Below are 16,865 nucleotides of genomic sequence, written 5' to 3'. Positions count from 1 at the left end.
ATCACTCTCCTTCTAGGTCAAATAGCCCTTACACAGCCTGAATGTGTGTTGGGTGATTGTCCTGTTGAAAAACAAATGATAGTGCAAACCAGATATGATGGTGTATGGCTGCAGAATGCAGTGGTAGCAATACTGGTTAAGTGCGCCTTGAATTCTAAATAAATCACTGACAGCGTCACCAGCAAAGCACCCCCAAAACCATCACACCACCACCTCCTCCATGCTTCATGGTGGGAACTACACATGCAGAGGTCATCCGTTCACCTATTATGTGTCTCACAAAAACACAGCGGTTGGAACAAAAAATCTCAAATTTGGGCTCATCAGACCAAAGGACAGATTTCCACCGGTCTAATGTCCATTGCTCGTGTCTAAGGCCCAAGCAAGTCTCTTGTTCTTATTGGTGTCTTTTAGTAGTGGTTTCTTTGCAGCAATTAGACCATGAAGGACTGATTCATGCAGTCTCCTGCGTGTTACTTGAACTGCAGAGTTGTCACACTATCCAGGTCTATGCCCAAACAGGTCGAGCTTCTACTTTTAATGATCCATCTCTCCAGAAATAAGTCCTGCACTGTTGCTGCTTGTTATAGACCCCCCCTCAACTCCCAGCTGTGCCCTGGACACCATATGTGAACTGATTGCCCCCAATCTATCAACAGAGTTCATACTGCTAAGTGACCTAAATTGGGATATGCTTAACACCCCGGCCATCCTACAATCTAAACTAGATGCCCTCAATCTCACACAAGTTATCAAGGAACCTAACAGGTACAACCCCAAATCCGTAAACATGGGCACCCTCATAGATATCATCCTGACCAACCTGCCCTCTAAATACACCTCTGCTATTTTCAACAAGGATCTCAGCGATCATTGCCTCATGCCTGCGTCCGTTATGGGTCTGCAGTCAAACAACCACCCCTCATCACTGTCAAGAGCTCCCCGAATCACTTCTGCGAGCAGGCCTTTCTAATCGACCTGGCCCAGGTATCCTGGAAGGATATCGACCTCCTCCCATCAGTAGAGGATGCCTGGTTGTTCTTTAAAATTGCTCTCCTCACCATCTTAAATAAGCATGCCCTATTAAAAAAATGCAGAACTAAGATCAGATATAGCCCTTGGTTCACTTAAGACTTGACTGCTCTTGACCAGCACAAAAACACCATGTGGCGCACTACACTAGCTTTGAATAGTCCCCGCGATATGCAACTTTTCAGGGAATCCATACCAGGAACAAATACACACAGTCACTTGCGAAAGCAAAGGCTAGCTTTTCAAACAGAAAGCACTAATTCCAAAAGGTTTTGGGAAACTAAAGTCTATGGAGAATAAGAGTACCTCCTCCCAGCTGACCACCACTGAGACTAGGAAGCACTGTCACCACTGATAAATCCACGATAATTTGAATAAGCATTTTTCTATGGCTGGCCATGCTCTCCACCTGGCTAACCCAATCCCGGCCAACAGCTCTGCACTAGAGGTCGACCGATTATGATTTTTCAGCGCCGATACCGATAGCGATTATTGGAGGACCAAAAAAGCCGATACCGATTAGTCCCTCTCCTCGCTCCAAAAACAAAGTGTTGGAGAAGAAAGTAATATGTGCCATGTAAAAATGTGTGCCATGTAAAATATGTGCCATGTAAAAAAAGCTAACGTTTAAGTTCCTTGCTCAGAACATGAGAACATATGAAAGTTGGTGGTTCCTTTTAACATGAGACTTCAATATTCCAAGGTAAGAGGTTTTAGGTTGTAGTTAATATAGTTTTAAAGGACTATTTCTCTCTATACCATTTGTATTTCATATACCTTTGACTATTGGATGTTCTTATAGGCACTATAGTATTGCCAGTGTAACAGTATAGCTTCCGTCCCCCTCCTCGCCCCTACCTGGGCACGAACCAGGAACACATCGACAACAGCCACACTTGAAGCATCGTTACCCATCGCTCCACAAAAGCCGCGGCCCTTGCAGCACAAGGGGAATAACTACTCCAAATCTAAAAGCGAGTGAAGTATGAAACAGTATTAGCGCACACCCAGCTAACTAGCTAGCCATTTCACATTGGTTACACCAGCCATTAGGCTGATAGGCTTGAAGTCATAAACAGCGCTGTGCTTGCGAATAGCTGCTGGCAAAACGCACAAAAGTGCTGTTTGAATGAATGATTACGGGCCTGCTGCTGCTCAGTCAGACTGCTCTATCAAATCAGACTTAATTATAACAACACACAGAAATACGAGCCTTTGGTCAGTAATATGATCGAATCCGGAAATTATCATTTCGAAAACAAAACGTTTATTATTTCAGTGAAATACGGAACCGTTCGGTATTTTATCTAACGGGTGGCATCCCTAAGTCTAAATATTATTGTTACACAACCTTCAATGTATGTCATAATTACGTAAAATTCAGGCAAATTAGTTCTCAATGAGCCAGGCAGCTCAAACTATATACCCTGACTCTCTCTGCGTGCAATGAACGCAAGAGAAATTACACAATTTCACCTGGTTAATATTGCCTGCTAAACTGGATTAGTAGTTATAACTAGTGATTATGATTGATTGTTTTTTATAAGATAAGTTTAATGGTAGCTAGCAATTTACCTTGGCTTCTACTGCATTCGCGTAACAGGCAGGCTACTCGTGTAGTGCAATGGTTAGAGCGTTGGACTAGTTAACTGAGAATGTGTTCTTAACTGACTTGCCTTGTTAAATAAAAGGTATAAAAATAAATGTAAAAATATATATTTTTAAATAAATCGGAAATTGGCGCCCAAAAATACCGATTTCCGATTGTTATGAAAACCTGAAATCGGCCCCAATTAATCGGCCATTCCGATTAATCGGTCGACCTCTACTACAAATACCTAGGTGTCTGGCTAGACTGTAAACTCTCCTCCCAGACTAGCATCTCCAATCCAAAGTTAAATCTGGAATCGGCTTCCTATTTCGCAACAAAGCCTCCTTCACTCATGCTGCTTAACATATCCTCGTAAAACTGACTATCCTACCGATCCTTGACTTCAGCATTTACAAAATAGCCTCCAACACTCTACTCAGCAAATTGGATGCAGTCTATCACAGTGCCATCCGTTTTGTCACCAAAGCCCCATATACAACCCACCACTGCGACCTGTATGCTCTCGTTGGCTGGTCCTCACTACATACTCATCGCCCAACCCACCCGCCAAGCCCTGCCTTCTCAGCTCACTGATCACCATAGCAACACCCACCCGTAGCACGCGCTCCAGCAGGTATATTTCACCTGTCATCCCCAAAGCCAACACATATTTGGCCGCCTTTCCTTACAGTTCTCTGCTGCCAATGACTGGAACGAATTGCAAAAATGACTGAAGTTGGAGACATATCTTCCTCACTAACTTTACGCGTCAGCTGTCAGAGCAGCTTACCGATCGCTGCAGCTGTACAAATAGCCCATCCATCCAACCAACTACCTACCTCATCCCCATATTTGTTTTTCTGCTCTTTGCACACCAGTATCTTTACTTGCACATCCACATCTATCACTCAAGTGTAAATTATTAAATTGTAATTACTTCGCCACTATTGGCCTATTTATTGCCTTACCTCCTTACTTAATTTGCACACAACTGTATACAGATTTTTTTATTGTGTTATTGACTATACGTTTGTTTATCCCATGTGTAACTGTTGTTTTTGTCGCACTGCTTTGCTTTATCTTGGCCAGGTCGCAGTTGTAAATGAGAACTTGTTCTCAACTGGCCTACCTGGTTAAATAAAGGTGAAAAAATAAATAATTTAAAAAACAATCTGAAGCATTTATTTGGGCTGCAATTTCTGAGGCTGGTAACTCTAATGAACTCTGGGTCTTCCTTTCCTGTGGCGGTCCTCATGAGAGTCAGTATCATCATAGCGCTTGATGGTAGCTCTTGATAGGTGCTTGGATAGGGCTATCTTCTGTATACCACCCCTACCTTTTAGTATAAGAAATAAAACACTAAGTTTTGAATCCTACGTCATTTGGTCACTTCATAAACCATGTTCCATGGAATCGGTACATTGAAAATCTCTTCCCAATTATTTTGCCATCTGTATGGCACAGCTGTCAATTTGTTGGTCCTTAAACAAAACTGGTATACTTTTTTTAAATCACAATTTTATTTAAAACAATAATGATTATCATTTGACTTTATGATACTCAAGTCTCCTCTTAATAATAGATCATATCTCCAAGCCTTACTGTTCAAACCCCAATTGCAATAACATTAGCCTGTAACAAAAAGGTTCATTTCCTGAATATCAAAACGCCAGATTAATCAGTTTTATGCTCTTGCAGGTGTATGAAAATGTATCCTTTGGCTGAGTAAAAACCCCACAGAAGATAAAACGGTACAGCAGGTGTTTCCATTGCTCTTTTATCGGCTGGGGAACAGTTTGCCAGTGGGAGTGTGAGTGCATGCGAGAGCCTAGTTATGCGCCGGCGGAGCCAAGGCCACTCTCTCACAGACCCAATTTAAAACTCGGCATCACTCTGTTCCTGAGTCAGACTCTCTGCAGGTGAGTGGAGAGGGGGATGGCTAGCAGTCTGTCCAGCCAGATAGACACTGCCTCAGACCCTTGTCCTTTGGTTCTCTCCTCACGCCCTTGAGGAAATCGGGCTGTGGACAGACTGAGGTGGCAATGATGAGTCGGTCCGTTCACTGCTAATTCTGCACAACAGCATAGGAAGGGTTTCTAACTCAGTCAACATCCGTAGAGGGAGTGTCATAGTAGAAGATACTGTATGAGATGCCATGGCTTTTATTCAAAGGGCCCCCCTTTGTAGGCCTGCTAATACATTTCCAAAAACAAACAAAAAAGCTTACTGTAGAGAGTTAGAATACACATGGTGCAAGTTTGAAATGTGGTTGTGAATCAGCAGTTTCTTTCATTATGTCAGTCACAGTCACTTTTTTTTAGATTGGTAAATTAGCCAGCTATCCAATTTGAAAACAAGTGTTGACGGTCCATATTCTCCTTTCACTCTACAGGTGCCATTCTACTGGGTCCGCAAACACAGAAGGAGCTGAAATTCCAAGTGGCATGAGTCTCTATGCTGCCTGACTTAAATCCCCATCTTGGTGAGTGTGGCATTTGAAGGTGACAGGCCTCACAGAGAAACTCCCATCAGGCTGTGACTCCCAGAAATGCCAAACAAAACAAAAAAGAAAAGAAAAACTTGACAAGTTTCACAATAAATCGGTGTAAACTGTAAAATGTCAACAAAAAAATCTAGATCAAGGTACCCATTTCTATATCAAATGCTAAAAAAAGATACACCACAAAATTGTCGTCTTTGTTTAAAGGATTGGATTTGAGGTGTCGTTCTGACGCCTTTGAACTGGGATTTTACAGATTAGGCCAACTGTGGGAGCAACGACACCTTTCAGTGTGACTTGTAATGTGATACCAGTATGAAAGCAGATAGTTTTGTTAATTCAACCGAACCATCCAAATATTTCAACATTTGTGCTGAATAGTCAGTTGATTTTGTTTGTTTCAATTCTTTCATCCACCAAGGCCTGTGCAAATCGGCTTGATTCCACAAATCTTGCCAGGGAGGGATTCACGACGAACATGTAAATAATATGCCGTACCAAATGTCTTGCTGCTGCAGAGTGTAAATGTGGGATTGAGGAAAAGCATAGAGGAAAAAAAACATGTTGAACAAAGAGCGACGTCTGTATTCAGTGATGCCTCCAGGGCAATGCTGACAAAGCGTCGCTACATGTCAAACAAAATGTTGCGGATGAAGGGAGGACCCTTCGCTTGCTCCACATTTCCATAATCTGGTTTTGATAAAGGCTTACAGAATGGGGCTACCGAAATAAGTCTTCAAAAGGGCTTGTCCAAATCTTAACGATACCCACTGCCAAGGGAAGCTTTGTGTTCCTGTATCTCTACAGTGCATGGGGAATTATGGCTCCGACAGAGATGCTGCAGCTGTTATGCTGTTTATGTAAGAAGTGTGATGGGACAGGGTTCTTCCAGAATGTCGTCTTTGCCATCTTTCTCTCCTTATCTGCAGTCTTCTTTTGAGGTTTCACAGTAGACTGCAAAGGCATTTGTATCTCTGCTCTTCTTCCTTCAAATGGAGTTTATTCCTCTTCTGTGCACCTGTTGTGACTTAGGCGACCATCTTAGCACAAACACTTGCCGTTAAGGCCCGGGTATTTGCTTCTGGGTCAATCCCTTTCAATGGACACAAAGGAATAATGGATAGCAGACAGAAAACACAAGACCATCTTTAAAAAACATCTGTTTATTTTCTTTCATGAATTACAGAGCAGTTTTGCATCCTCTCATTATTATTATCATCATCATCTTTATTCCATATTTAATAGTCTATGTAAAGTACGTATTTTCCTCCTATATATTTCTCTAGTTTTAACAGTGCATTCGGAAAGAATTCAGACCCCTTGACTTTTTCACTTTACAGCCTTATTCTAAAATGGATTAAATATTTATTGTTTTCCAGGAATCGACACACAATACCCCATAAAGACATAGCAAAAACAGGTTTTTAGAAAAATCTGCAAATTTATTATAAGTAAAAAACAGAAATACCTTATTCATATACAGTGGGGCAAAAAAAGTATTTAGTCAGCCACCAATTGTGCAAGTTCTCCCACTTAAAAAGATGAGAAGCCTGTAATTTTCATCATAGGTACACTTCAACTATGACAGACAAAATGAGAAAAACAATCCAGAATATCACATTGTAGGATTTTTAATGAATTTATTTGCAAATTATGGTGAAAAATAAGTATTTGGTCACCTACAAACAAGCAAGATTTCTGGCTCTCACAGACCTGTAACTTCTTCTTTATGAGGCTCCTCTGTCCTCCACTCGGTACCTGTATTAATGGCACCTATATGAACTAGTTATCATTATAAAAGACACCTGTCCACAACCTCAAACAGTCACACTCCAAACTCCACTATGGCCAAGACCAAAGAGCTGTCAAAGGACACCAGAAACAAAATTGTAGACCTGCACCAGGCTGGGAAGACTGAATCTGCAAAAGGTAAGCAGCTTGGTTTGAAGAAATCAACTGTGGGAGCAATTATTAGGAAATGGAAGACATACAAGACCACTGATAATCTCCCTCGATCTGGGGCTCCACGCAAGATCTCACCCCGTGGGGTCAAAATGATCACAAGAACGGTGAGCAAAAATCCCAGAACCACACGGGGGGACCTAGTGAATGACCTGCAGAGAGCTGGGACCAAAGTAACAAAGCCTACCATCAGTAACACACTACGCCGCCAGGGACTCAAATCCTGCAGTGCCAGACGTGTCCCCCTGCTTAAGCCAGTACATGTCCAGGCCAGTCTGAACTTTGCTACAGAGCATTTGGATGATCCAGAAGAAGTTTGGGAGAATGTCACATGGTCAGATGAAACCAAAATATAACTTTTTGGTAAAAACTAAACTCGTCGTGTTTGGAGGACAAAGAATGCTGAGTTGCATCCAAAGAACACCATACCTATTGTGAAGCATGGGGGTGGAAACATCATGCTTTGGGGCTGTTTTTCTGCAAAGGGACCAGGATGACTGATCCGTGTAAAGGCAAGAATGAATGGGGCCATGTATCGTGAGATTTTGAGTGAAAACCTCCTTCCATCAGCAAGGGCATTGAAGATGAAACGTGGCTGGGTCTTTTAGCATGACAATGATCCCAAACACACTGCCCGGGCAATGAAGGAGTGGCTTCGTAAGAAGCATTTTAAGGTCCTGGAGTGGCCTAGCCAGTCTCCAAATCTCAACCCCATAGAAAATCTTTGGAGGGAGTTGAAAGTCCGTGTTGCCCAGCAACAGCCCCAAAACATCACTGCTCTAGAGGAGATCTTTATGGAGGAATGGGCCAAAATACCAGCAACCGTGTGTGAAAACCTTGTGAAGACTTACAGAAAACGTTTGACCTCTGTCATTGCCAACAAAGGGTATATAACAAAGTATTGAGATAAACTTTTGTTATTGACCAAATACTTATTTTCCACCATAATTTGCAAATTAATTCATTACAAATCCTTCAATGTGATTTTCTGGATTTCTTTCCTCATTTTGTCCGTCATAGTTGAAGTGTACCTATGATGAAAATTACAGGCCTCATCTTTTTACGTGGGAGAACGTGCACAATTGGTGGCTGACTAAATACTTTTTTTGCCCCACTAAGTATTCAGCCCCTTTAAAATGAGACTAAATTGAGGTCAGGTGCATTGTGTTTCCATTGATCATCCTTAAGATGTTTCTACAACTTGGACTCCACCTGTGGTGAATTCAATTGATTGGACATGATATGGAAAGGCACACACCTGTCTATATAAAAGGTCCCACAGTTGACAGTGCATGTCAGAGCAAAAACAAGCCAAGAGGTTGAAGGAATTGTCCGTAGAGCTCTGAGAAAAGGATTGTGTCGAGGCACAGACCTGGTGAAGGGTACCATAACATTTCTGCAGCATTGGAGGTCCCCAAGAACACAGTGGCCCACATCATTCTTAAATGAAGAAGTTTGGAACCACCAAGACTCTTCCTAGAGCTGGCCGCCCAGCCAAACTGAGCAATTGGGGAGAAGGGCCTTGGTCGGGGAGGTGACCAAGAACCTGATGGTCACTCTGACAGAGCTCCAGAGTTCCTCTGTGGAGATGGGAGAACCTTTCAGAAGGACAAACATCTCTGCAGCATCCACCAATCAGGCCTTTATGGTAAAGTGGCCAGACGGAAGCCACTCCTCAGTAAAAGGCACGACAGCCCGATTGGAGTTTGCCAAAAGGCACCTAAAGACTCTCAGACCATGAGAAAGAAGATTCTCTGATCTGATGAAACCAACATTGAACTATTTGGCCTGTATGCAAAGCGTCCCGTCTGGAGGAAACCTGGCTCCATCCCTACGGTGAAGCATGGTGGTAGAAGCATCATGCTGTGGGGATGTTTTTCAGCGGCAGGGACTGGGAGACTAGTCGGGATCGAGGCAAAGATGTCCGGAGCACAGTACAGAGAGACCCTTGACGAAAGCCTGCTCCTGAGCGCTCAGGACCTCAGACTGGGGTGAAGGTTCATCTTCCAACAGGAAAATGACCCTAAGCACACATCCAAGACAACACAGCTTTGGGACAAGTCTCTGAATGTCTTTGAGCGGCCCAGCTGAGCCCGGACTTGAACCCGATCAAACATCTTGACAGAGATTGAGAGGATCTGCAGAGAAGAATGGGAGAAACTCCCCAAATACAGAATTGCCAAGCTTGTAGCAGCATACCCAAGAAGGCTCACTGCTGTATTCGCTGCAAAAGGTACTAAAATAAAGTACTAAGTAAATACTTATGTAAATGTGATATCAGTTTTTATTTTTAATAAAATAGCAAACATTTCTTCAAACCTACTTTTGCTTTGTCTTTATGTTGTATTATGTGTAAATTGATGAGGATTTGTCTTTTGTTATCAGTTTTAGAATAAGGCTGTATCATAACAAAATGTGAAAAATGTCAAGGGATCTAAATACTTTCCGAAGACACTGTATAAAAGGAAATCATCAATACAGTACATTTACATTTCATAATACAAAAGAGAATATGTGAATGATTGCAAGAAATATCAACAATATCTCTTCATTCACCCCCTCCTCGTTCTTAACCAGTTACCATCTTACCTATAAAAAAAAGACCTACTGTACCTTATTTTTACCATTTTTTTGTCACTCCTTTTTGGTTGTTGGCCAACTGGTTTCCCTCTCGGGTTGCTCGCCTTCAGGCTTCTGCTGCTAGCATTCCTCTTCTGCTAGCTCTTCGCTAGAAGCTGCCCGTCTTCTCTTGGCTGGTCGAAGGAGGAGTGGCCATCTTCATCACATAGAGTGCATTACTGGAGTTCTTGCATTCTCTGGCCTTGTGTCCAAGGGATTCATAGCACTAGCACTGTATGTATGCACATTCTTGATGGTCAGCAAGGCCGCAGATGAAGCAGTGCAGGACCTGTCCGGGGTAGAAAATCCTACCACTGTAGGGGCCCAAAGTGATTGCGTTCAGCACCTCTAACAGCTCTCCTGTCCTTCCCCTCTTCAACTTCACCCTGTACTTCCTCACTCTGTACCAGAAACCATACTTATCTACAGGCTTTAAAGCTGGCTGTAGAATGGTGCAGTATCTCTCAATGAAGCAGTCAACATCTTCATCAGTTAGATTTCCCGTCCAGAACTTAACCACAAGGTTCTTCTCGTCGATGTTCATTGCAGATTCCACCTGCCGGGACTTCCACTTTTCTTCATGTGACTTACATAGACTTCGAGGAAGTGGAGAAAAGACCTCTCTGCTTTGAAAACAAGTTAATGTTCCCTCCTATTAGGTAAGGCTCTGAAACTATAGATGTCACTGGCATTAATCCAATTAGATTCAAATAAATATTGTTTCCTACATAGTCTCTGTTAGGGGCTAAAGGTCGACCGATTAATCGGAATGGCCGATTAATTAGGGCCGATTTCACGTGTTCATAACAATCGGAAATCTGTGTTTTTGGACGCCGATTTTGCCAATATTTTTTCCCCACAACTTTAACGATTTAACGATGCAAGTCAGTTAAGAACACATTCTTATTTTTAATGACGGCATAGGAACGGTGGGTTAACTGCCTTGTTCAGGGGCACAATAACACATTTTTACCTTGTCAGCTCAGGGATTCAATCTTGCAACCTTACGGTTAACTAGTGCAAGGCTCCAACCACCTGCCTCACGAGGAGCCTGCCTGTTACGCGAATGCAGTAAGAAGCCAAGGTAAGTTGCTAGCTAGCATTAAACTCATCTTAAACAATCAATCATAATCACTAGTTATAACTACACATGGTTGATGATATTACTAGTTTATCTAGCGTGTATAATCGATGCGGTGCGCATTCGCGAAAATGCTGCCCAGTGTCGAAGGGAGATTTAAACAAAAGGAAGGATTTGTTTTTACAAAGAAAGAGAAAGAGAGAGAAAGAGAAAATACAAGAGGCTTATTAATTCCATACTCTTCACATAGTGATAATTCATTACATGATCCTGTAGCTGAACCATTATTCTCAAAGATGTATGCTTTGATTCTAGCTGCCGATGAAAGGCGAGATCCTAAAATAATGGCAGTGGGCAATTTAGCAAAACAAATCTATTAGCCTAAATGATAGAGCAGATAAAAGTAAACAGGGATTTTTAAAGAAATTGGTTAAAATTACAGAGCCAATTTAAACATGTAATGCCCTACCTTTAACAAATATGGCACTACCTTAAAAGCCCTTGGTGATAGAAGTTATTCATGTGCTAATAAGCCTATGATCTAAAATGTAGCCTTGCAACACTTCAGCTAAAATTAACTTGTGCTACTTTGGCTATGCCTAATTTAAACACTGTTTATTACTAAATGAACATGATGAGCCCCACAGACACCTTCACCTCATAGTATAGGGAAGTGGTTTTCAAACCTCTCCTTGGGGACCCCCAGACTAGCTCACCAGATTCACCTGAAGAGCTTGATAATTAGTTGACAATTTAAATAAGGTGTGCTAAGCAGTTAGGGCTGGCACAATTACCAGGGGTCCCCTGATTAAAAGCATAAGAAATGTCTTCCTGCATTTTGTAAACGCAGACCTAAAATGCTTCTTCTTGTAATTTCTGCTCGGCATCAGACTAATTTTGTGCTTCATTTGCACTTCTCTACTTGGATGAAAATTCACGAACTAGGCATTCTATCAGCAAACAGCACTCTGACTGATGTGTAGCTACTTTTCTCGGTGTAGCCTACTTTAAATCAGGTAAAATCCAAGATTAACTTCAAGAAAAACATTAGAAATATGACCTTGCTTTGTCATTTACTTGTGTGGCTACTAGCCAAATATCATTGCACCTCTGTTCTCATCTGATGAAAACAAAGCTATTTTCTGACAAATGTGTAGCACTAATGTATTTTCTGTGAAGGAAAACTATAGTTGCAAGCCAATGATCACTAGTGAAGAAAAAAATAAACACTTGACTTTCAAAAGAAACAGGTAAAATGGTTTGAAAAAAAAACACAGATTTATTTATGGTCTGAGTTTTGACAATGCAGTTTTTTGAACATTAATGTGATTGATGAATTACTGTATAACCCTGTAGCCAACAGTTATTGTTGAAGACATCATGAAAATAAAATAACCGTTTAAACAATTTGTTATTCTTTTTTTTGTGTGTGTGGAAAGAACAGCTGACTGAAGACGGGATGGCCGGGCATTCATGTGGTTTAGTCCGTTTCTACTTTACCATTGACTCTACAACATGATGAAACTTTGTTGCACATTGCTGAAACAAGAAAGATGTTGTAGCAAACGAGTCTTCGGTTGCCTATGCAGCAGCAGCTCATGCGTTCAGGAGCAGAAGAGAAAATGTGAGTCTTAAAAAATATATAGATATTATTTGTTGTGCTATTCGAATAGCTATTACGGTGACAGCGATCATTTGGCTGACCAATAACCGTCATCCAAAATTCAATGACCGTCAAAGCCCTACTAGCAGTAAAATCGTTCAAATTAGAGGTCAGCCGATTATGATCTTTCAGCGCCGATACCGATTATTGGAGGACCCAAAAAAATCTGGTACCGATTAATCGGACGATTTAAAAAAAAATGTTTTTGTAATAATGACAATTACAACAATACTGAATGAACACTTATTTTAACTTAATATAATACATCAATAAAAATCCATTTAGCCTCAAATAAATATTGAAACATTCAATTTGGTTTAAATAATGCAAAAACAAAGTGTTGGAGAAGGAAAAGTGCAATATCTGCCATGTAAAATAGCTAACGTTTAAGTTCCTTGCAAAGAAAATGGGAACATATGAAAACTGGTGGTTCCTTTTACAATATTCCAAGGTAAGAGGTTTTAGGTTGTAGTTAATATGGTATTTATAGGACTATTTCTCTCTATACCATTTGTATTTCATATACCTTTGACTATTGGATGTTCTTATAGCCACTATAGTATTGCCAATGTAACAGTATAGCTTCCGTCCCTCTCCTCGCCGCTACCTGGGCTCGAACCAGGAACACATCGACCACAGCCACACTCGAAGCAGCGTTACCCATCGCTCCACAAAAGCCGCGGCCCTTTGCTGAGCAAGGGGAATAACTACTCCAAGTCTCAGAGCGAGTGACGTTTGAAACGCTATTAGCGCGCACCACGCTAACTAGCTAGCCATTTCACATTGGTTACACCAGCCATTAGGCTGATGGGCTTGAAGTCAAACAGCGCTGTGCTTGCGAAGAGCTGCTGGCAAAATGCACGAAAGTGCTGTTTGAATGAATGCTTACGAGCCTGCTGCTGCCTTCCATCGCTCATGAGAAGACTGCTCTAACAAATCATAGACTTATTTATAACATAATAACATACAGAAATACGAGCCTTTGGTCATTAATATGGTCGAATCCGGAAACTATACATTTCGAAAACAAAACGTTTATTATTTCAGTAAAATATGGAAACATTCCCTATTTTATCTAACGGGTGGCATCCCTGTCTAAATATTATTGTTACATTCCACAACCTTCAATATTATGTCATAATTATGTAAAATTCTGGCAAATTAGTTCGCAATTAATCGGCCCTAATTAATCAGCCATTCCGATTAATCAGTTGACCTCTAGTGCAAATACATGGAATGTCTGGGGGAGCCCGAGGAGAGGTTTGAAAACCCCTGCTGCTGTAGGGTAGGCCTACCTTTAGGAGAAAGGCCTATCAAATAGGCTTTCTTTTTAGTATTATTTGCGTAATCAGTGTCCTGCACCAATTTCAGTGACGTACCATAACGCCAGAGGTTGCTGATGTCAACATAGTTAGCAAGACCTGCACCATTGAAGTGGGACATTTGTAATAATTTCCAGCACAACCATCTACCCCGTGCTTCAAAACACTTCAAGAAATTAGCAAGCTTTGAGTTAAGTGGGTTAAGGAGAAGTAAAAGTTAGTCTATGTTCTGATGGTGGATGCAGTCAATTACAATGTAAAAGCGTGTTAAGACCTATAAAATGCATTCTATCATTATCATGCTCTGTTGCACTCAGTCGTACCTGGAAAAACATATTCCATACCCATCCCTAATAGAGGGGGCAAAACAAAGGCCTCGTCGGTTGCCTCCCTATAGGTCCTTGGTATTTGTTGTCCCTTTCTGTGTCATCTCTACTCTGGGCCCAGTATCTCTAAATCGAACCTAACTGAAGTGATTACACAAGGCTAAAAACAAATGCAGGACCAGAATTAAGAAAACACTTGAGGTTGTGAAAACAGCACTGGAAACAGAGTGATGACGCAAATCTCACGACATCTAAGCACAGAGCTGATGATGGCGAACAGCTCCAATATTTTGCATGAGTGTTACTGTAGATTGTGGAGTAGTTTTTTTCTTCTTCAAAATCACATTTGCTCAATTTCAAACATTACGCTATTCAACCTTCTTGCCGTAAACTTGTCCTACACAGTCCCTCCAGCCTTGATACTAATAGCAAGCATTTGTCCCAGCCTAGCACTACAACAGCTGATTCTAGTAGCCTAACCAAGGTGTTCATTAATTAAGAGTGTGTGTGTTCGTGCTGGCCAGGAACAAAAACCTCCACACCCTGTAGGTGTCCAGGAACAGGGCTGGTCACCACAGATCGACAGGGTTTGATCCCGTTTAAGCAATATATTTACAAAGAAAAACTAAAGGTGAATAAAGTAACTTATAATTCAGGATGGAAAACCACAGCTGTTAGGACCGTATAATTACAGTGATTTATGATTAATAGCGCAACATTTTTTTACTTGATTAAATTATTTTGTCTATGTGCAGTCTTGATCACTGGAACTAGTCTGCTATTTAATATTCTTAATCATTATTCGTTTGTCTCTGTACCACCATACAGCCACCCAATGGGGACCAATTACACAGTGGAATTACAGTTCCCTTAAATGGTAATTATGCCTGCATTGGGGCCCACAGTGTAGCGCTACATAGTAATTTAGCTGCTTTAGTGACTTTGTAAGTTGACTGGGAACTTATTCCATTACATTTAAACAGAAAGTCATCTTGGCACATTAGATTTTTTTTTTTGTAACCTTTATTCAACTAGGCAAGTCAGTTAAACAAATTCTTATTTACAATGACGACCTACCCCGGCCAAACCCTAACACGGACGACGCTGAGCCAATTGTGCGCCGCCATTTGTGACTCCCAATCATGGCCAGTTGTGATACACCGTGGAATCGAACCAGGGTCTGTAGAGACGCCTCTAGCACTGAGATGCAGTTACTTAGACCGCTGCGCCACTCGAGAGCAAATCCCTGGCACACACCACTTATGCATTTTACAAGTATTATTCATCCTGCTACCAGTCACTTTCTCCTAATCCCTCGCCTATATGTACATCTACCTCAAACTACACCAGTATCCCTGCTCATTGTAAATTTGGTATTGGCACTGACCCGGTTTGTAGCTTCCTCTATTTTCTTTATTAAATATTAGATATACTATTCTGATATTGATTACTGCACTGATGGGTTGAGCGTTTCACTGTACTTGTCAATGTGACAATAAAACCATGAAGTTGACATGTTTTGGACTAGTTAGTTAACTTAAATTCGGTCTAGCTAACACGTTCATAAATGAACAGTCAAACAAGTTCGCTAGCTAAAGACAGTAGCTGGCTTCAGTTCGCCGCTCACTTGCTAGCTCTAACGCTCTGGTCCACGCGCATGCGTCGGATGCACACGCATGGAGAGCTAAAATGCTTTTTTTTTTATTTTTAGAAACGACATCCTGCGCACACAACACTTTTTCAGGACTTTAACAACATTTTTACTATGTTGCGGTTATGAAAGCATACTGAAGATAGTCACTAAACAAAATCGGGGGGAAACAAAGACAACTTGCTGTTGTTGTGCGATGGACCAGAGCTACTTGGCTAAAATGGCTAGGTATAGTAACTTTCTAAAACAATTGCTAGTAGATATGACGCTACGTTATGCCTCAATCTGATTAGCTACATTTCCTAATTTAGATATTAAGTAACTAGAAAGGTATCCATATTCTGACCATACGAAAAGTTTGACTGTTCACTAGCTAACGTTGGTCGGTGAGATAGCCAGCTTCTTCACAGCTAACGTTAGCATGCACGATAGCTAGCAGTAGACAACAAGATAAGTCTTGCAAGGATCCAAAGCAAGTCCATTTTCCTCATACATGACAGACGAGGACACCAATATAAATTATGTTGAGGCAATGACTAAATGAAAGTCAAAGTTTGTCAACTTACTTTGAGTTTACATGCAGCACGGACTGATTCCTTGAATTTCCCTCTTGTTTTTAACTATTGAGGAACCAACTACCAGTATGACAGATATCGACGTCATCTTTCTGCGCATGCGTACGGCATATGGAGGGCCGCGTTCACCTCAGTCAAAGAGGGAAAGGCAAAGTCAGTATAATATATATTTTCAACGGTTTGTGTAATGTTTACTGTTAATTTCTAATTGTTTATTTCACATTTGTTTATTATCTATTTAAATTACCTTGACAATGTTAACATATGTTTCCCAGGTTCAATAAAAAAATAACTGAATACAGATGCTCTTTGCTTGCGTGCAAACAGTCAGACATGCTTCCAGAGAATCTTGTGCAGGGTTTCAAGTAATTTCTATCGCAAATACAATTGTATTTCTCACTTACGCCGAATACAACAGGTAGACCTTACCATGAAATGCTTACTTACTTAAGCCCTTAACCAACAATGCAGTTCAATAAATAGAGTTAAAAATATATATACAAAATAAACTAAAGTAAAAAAATAGATAAATTAAATTACATG

At 41.0% G+C, this 16,865-nt stretch overlaps 1 protein-coding gene across 4 annotated transcripts in view; it reads right to left on the bottom strand.

Moving 5' to 3' along the window:
• pot1 (protection of telomeres 1 homolog) overlaps positions 1-16,413 on the bottom strand; it is a 50,480-nt gene extending 34,067 nt beyond the window's left edge. For 3 of the 4 annotated variants that reach the window (XM_029685841.2, XM_029685844.2, XM_029685843.2), the window contains exon 1: positions 16,314-16,413. The gene's annotated coding sequence lies outside the window, so the exon portion shown is untranslated. The remainder of the gene's footprint in view (positions 1-16,313) is intronic. The other variant, XM_029685842.2, reaches the window with a different exon arrangement.
• Between the last annotated feature and the right edge of the window lie 452 nt (positions 16,414-16,865).

The sequence above is a fragment of the Oncorhynchus nerka genome, linkage group LG17 (genome assembly GCF_034236695.1).
Source record: "Oncorhynchus nerka isolate Pitt River linkage group LG17, Oner_Uvic_2.0, whole genome shotgun sequence".
Taxonomy (NCBI): domain Eukaryota; kingdom Metazoa; phylum Chordata; class Actinopteri; order Salmoniformes; family Salmonidae; genus Oncorhynchus; species Oncorhynchus nerka.
Note: the sequence above shows the minus strand (reverse complement) of the source record. Positions and strands in the feature narration are given on the sequence as shown.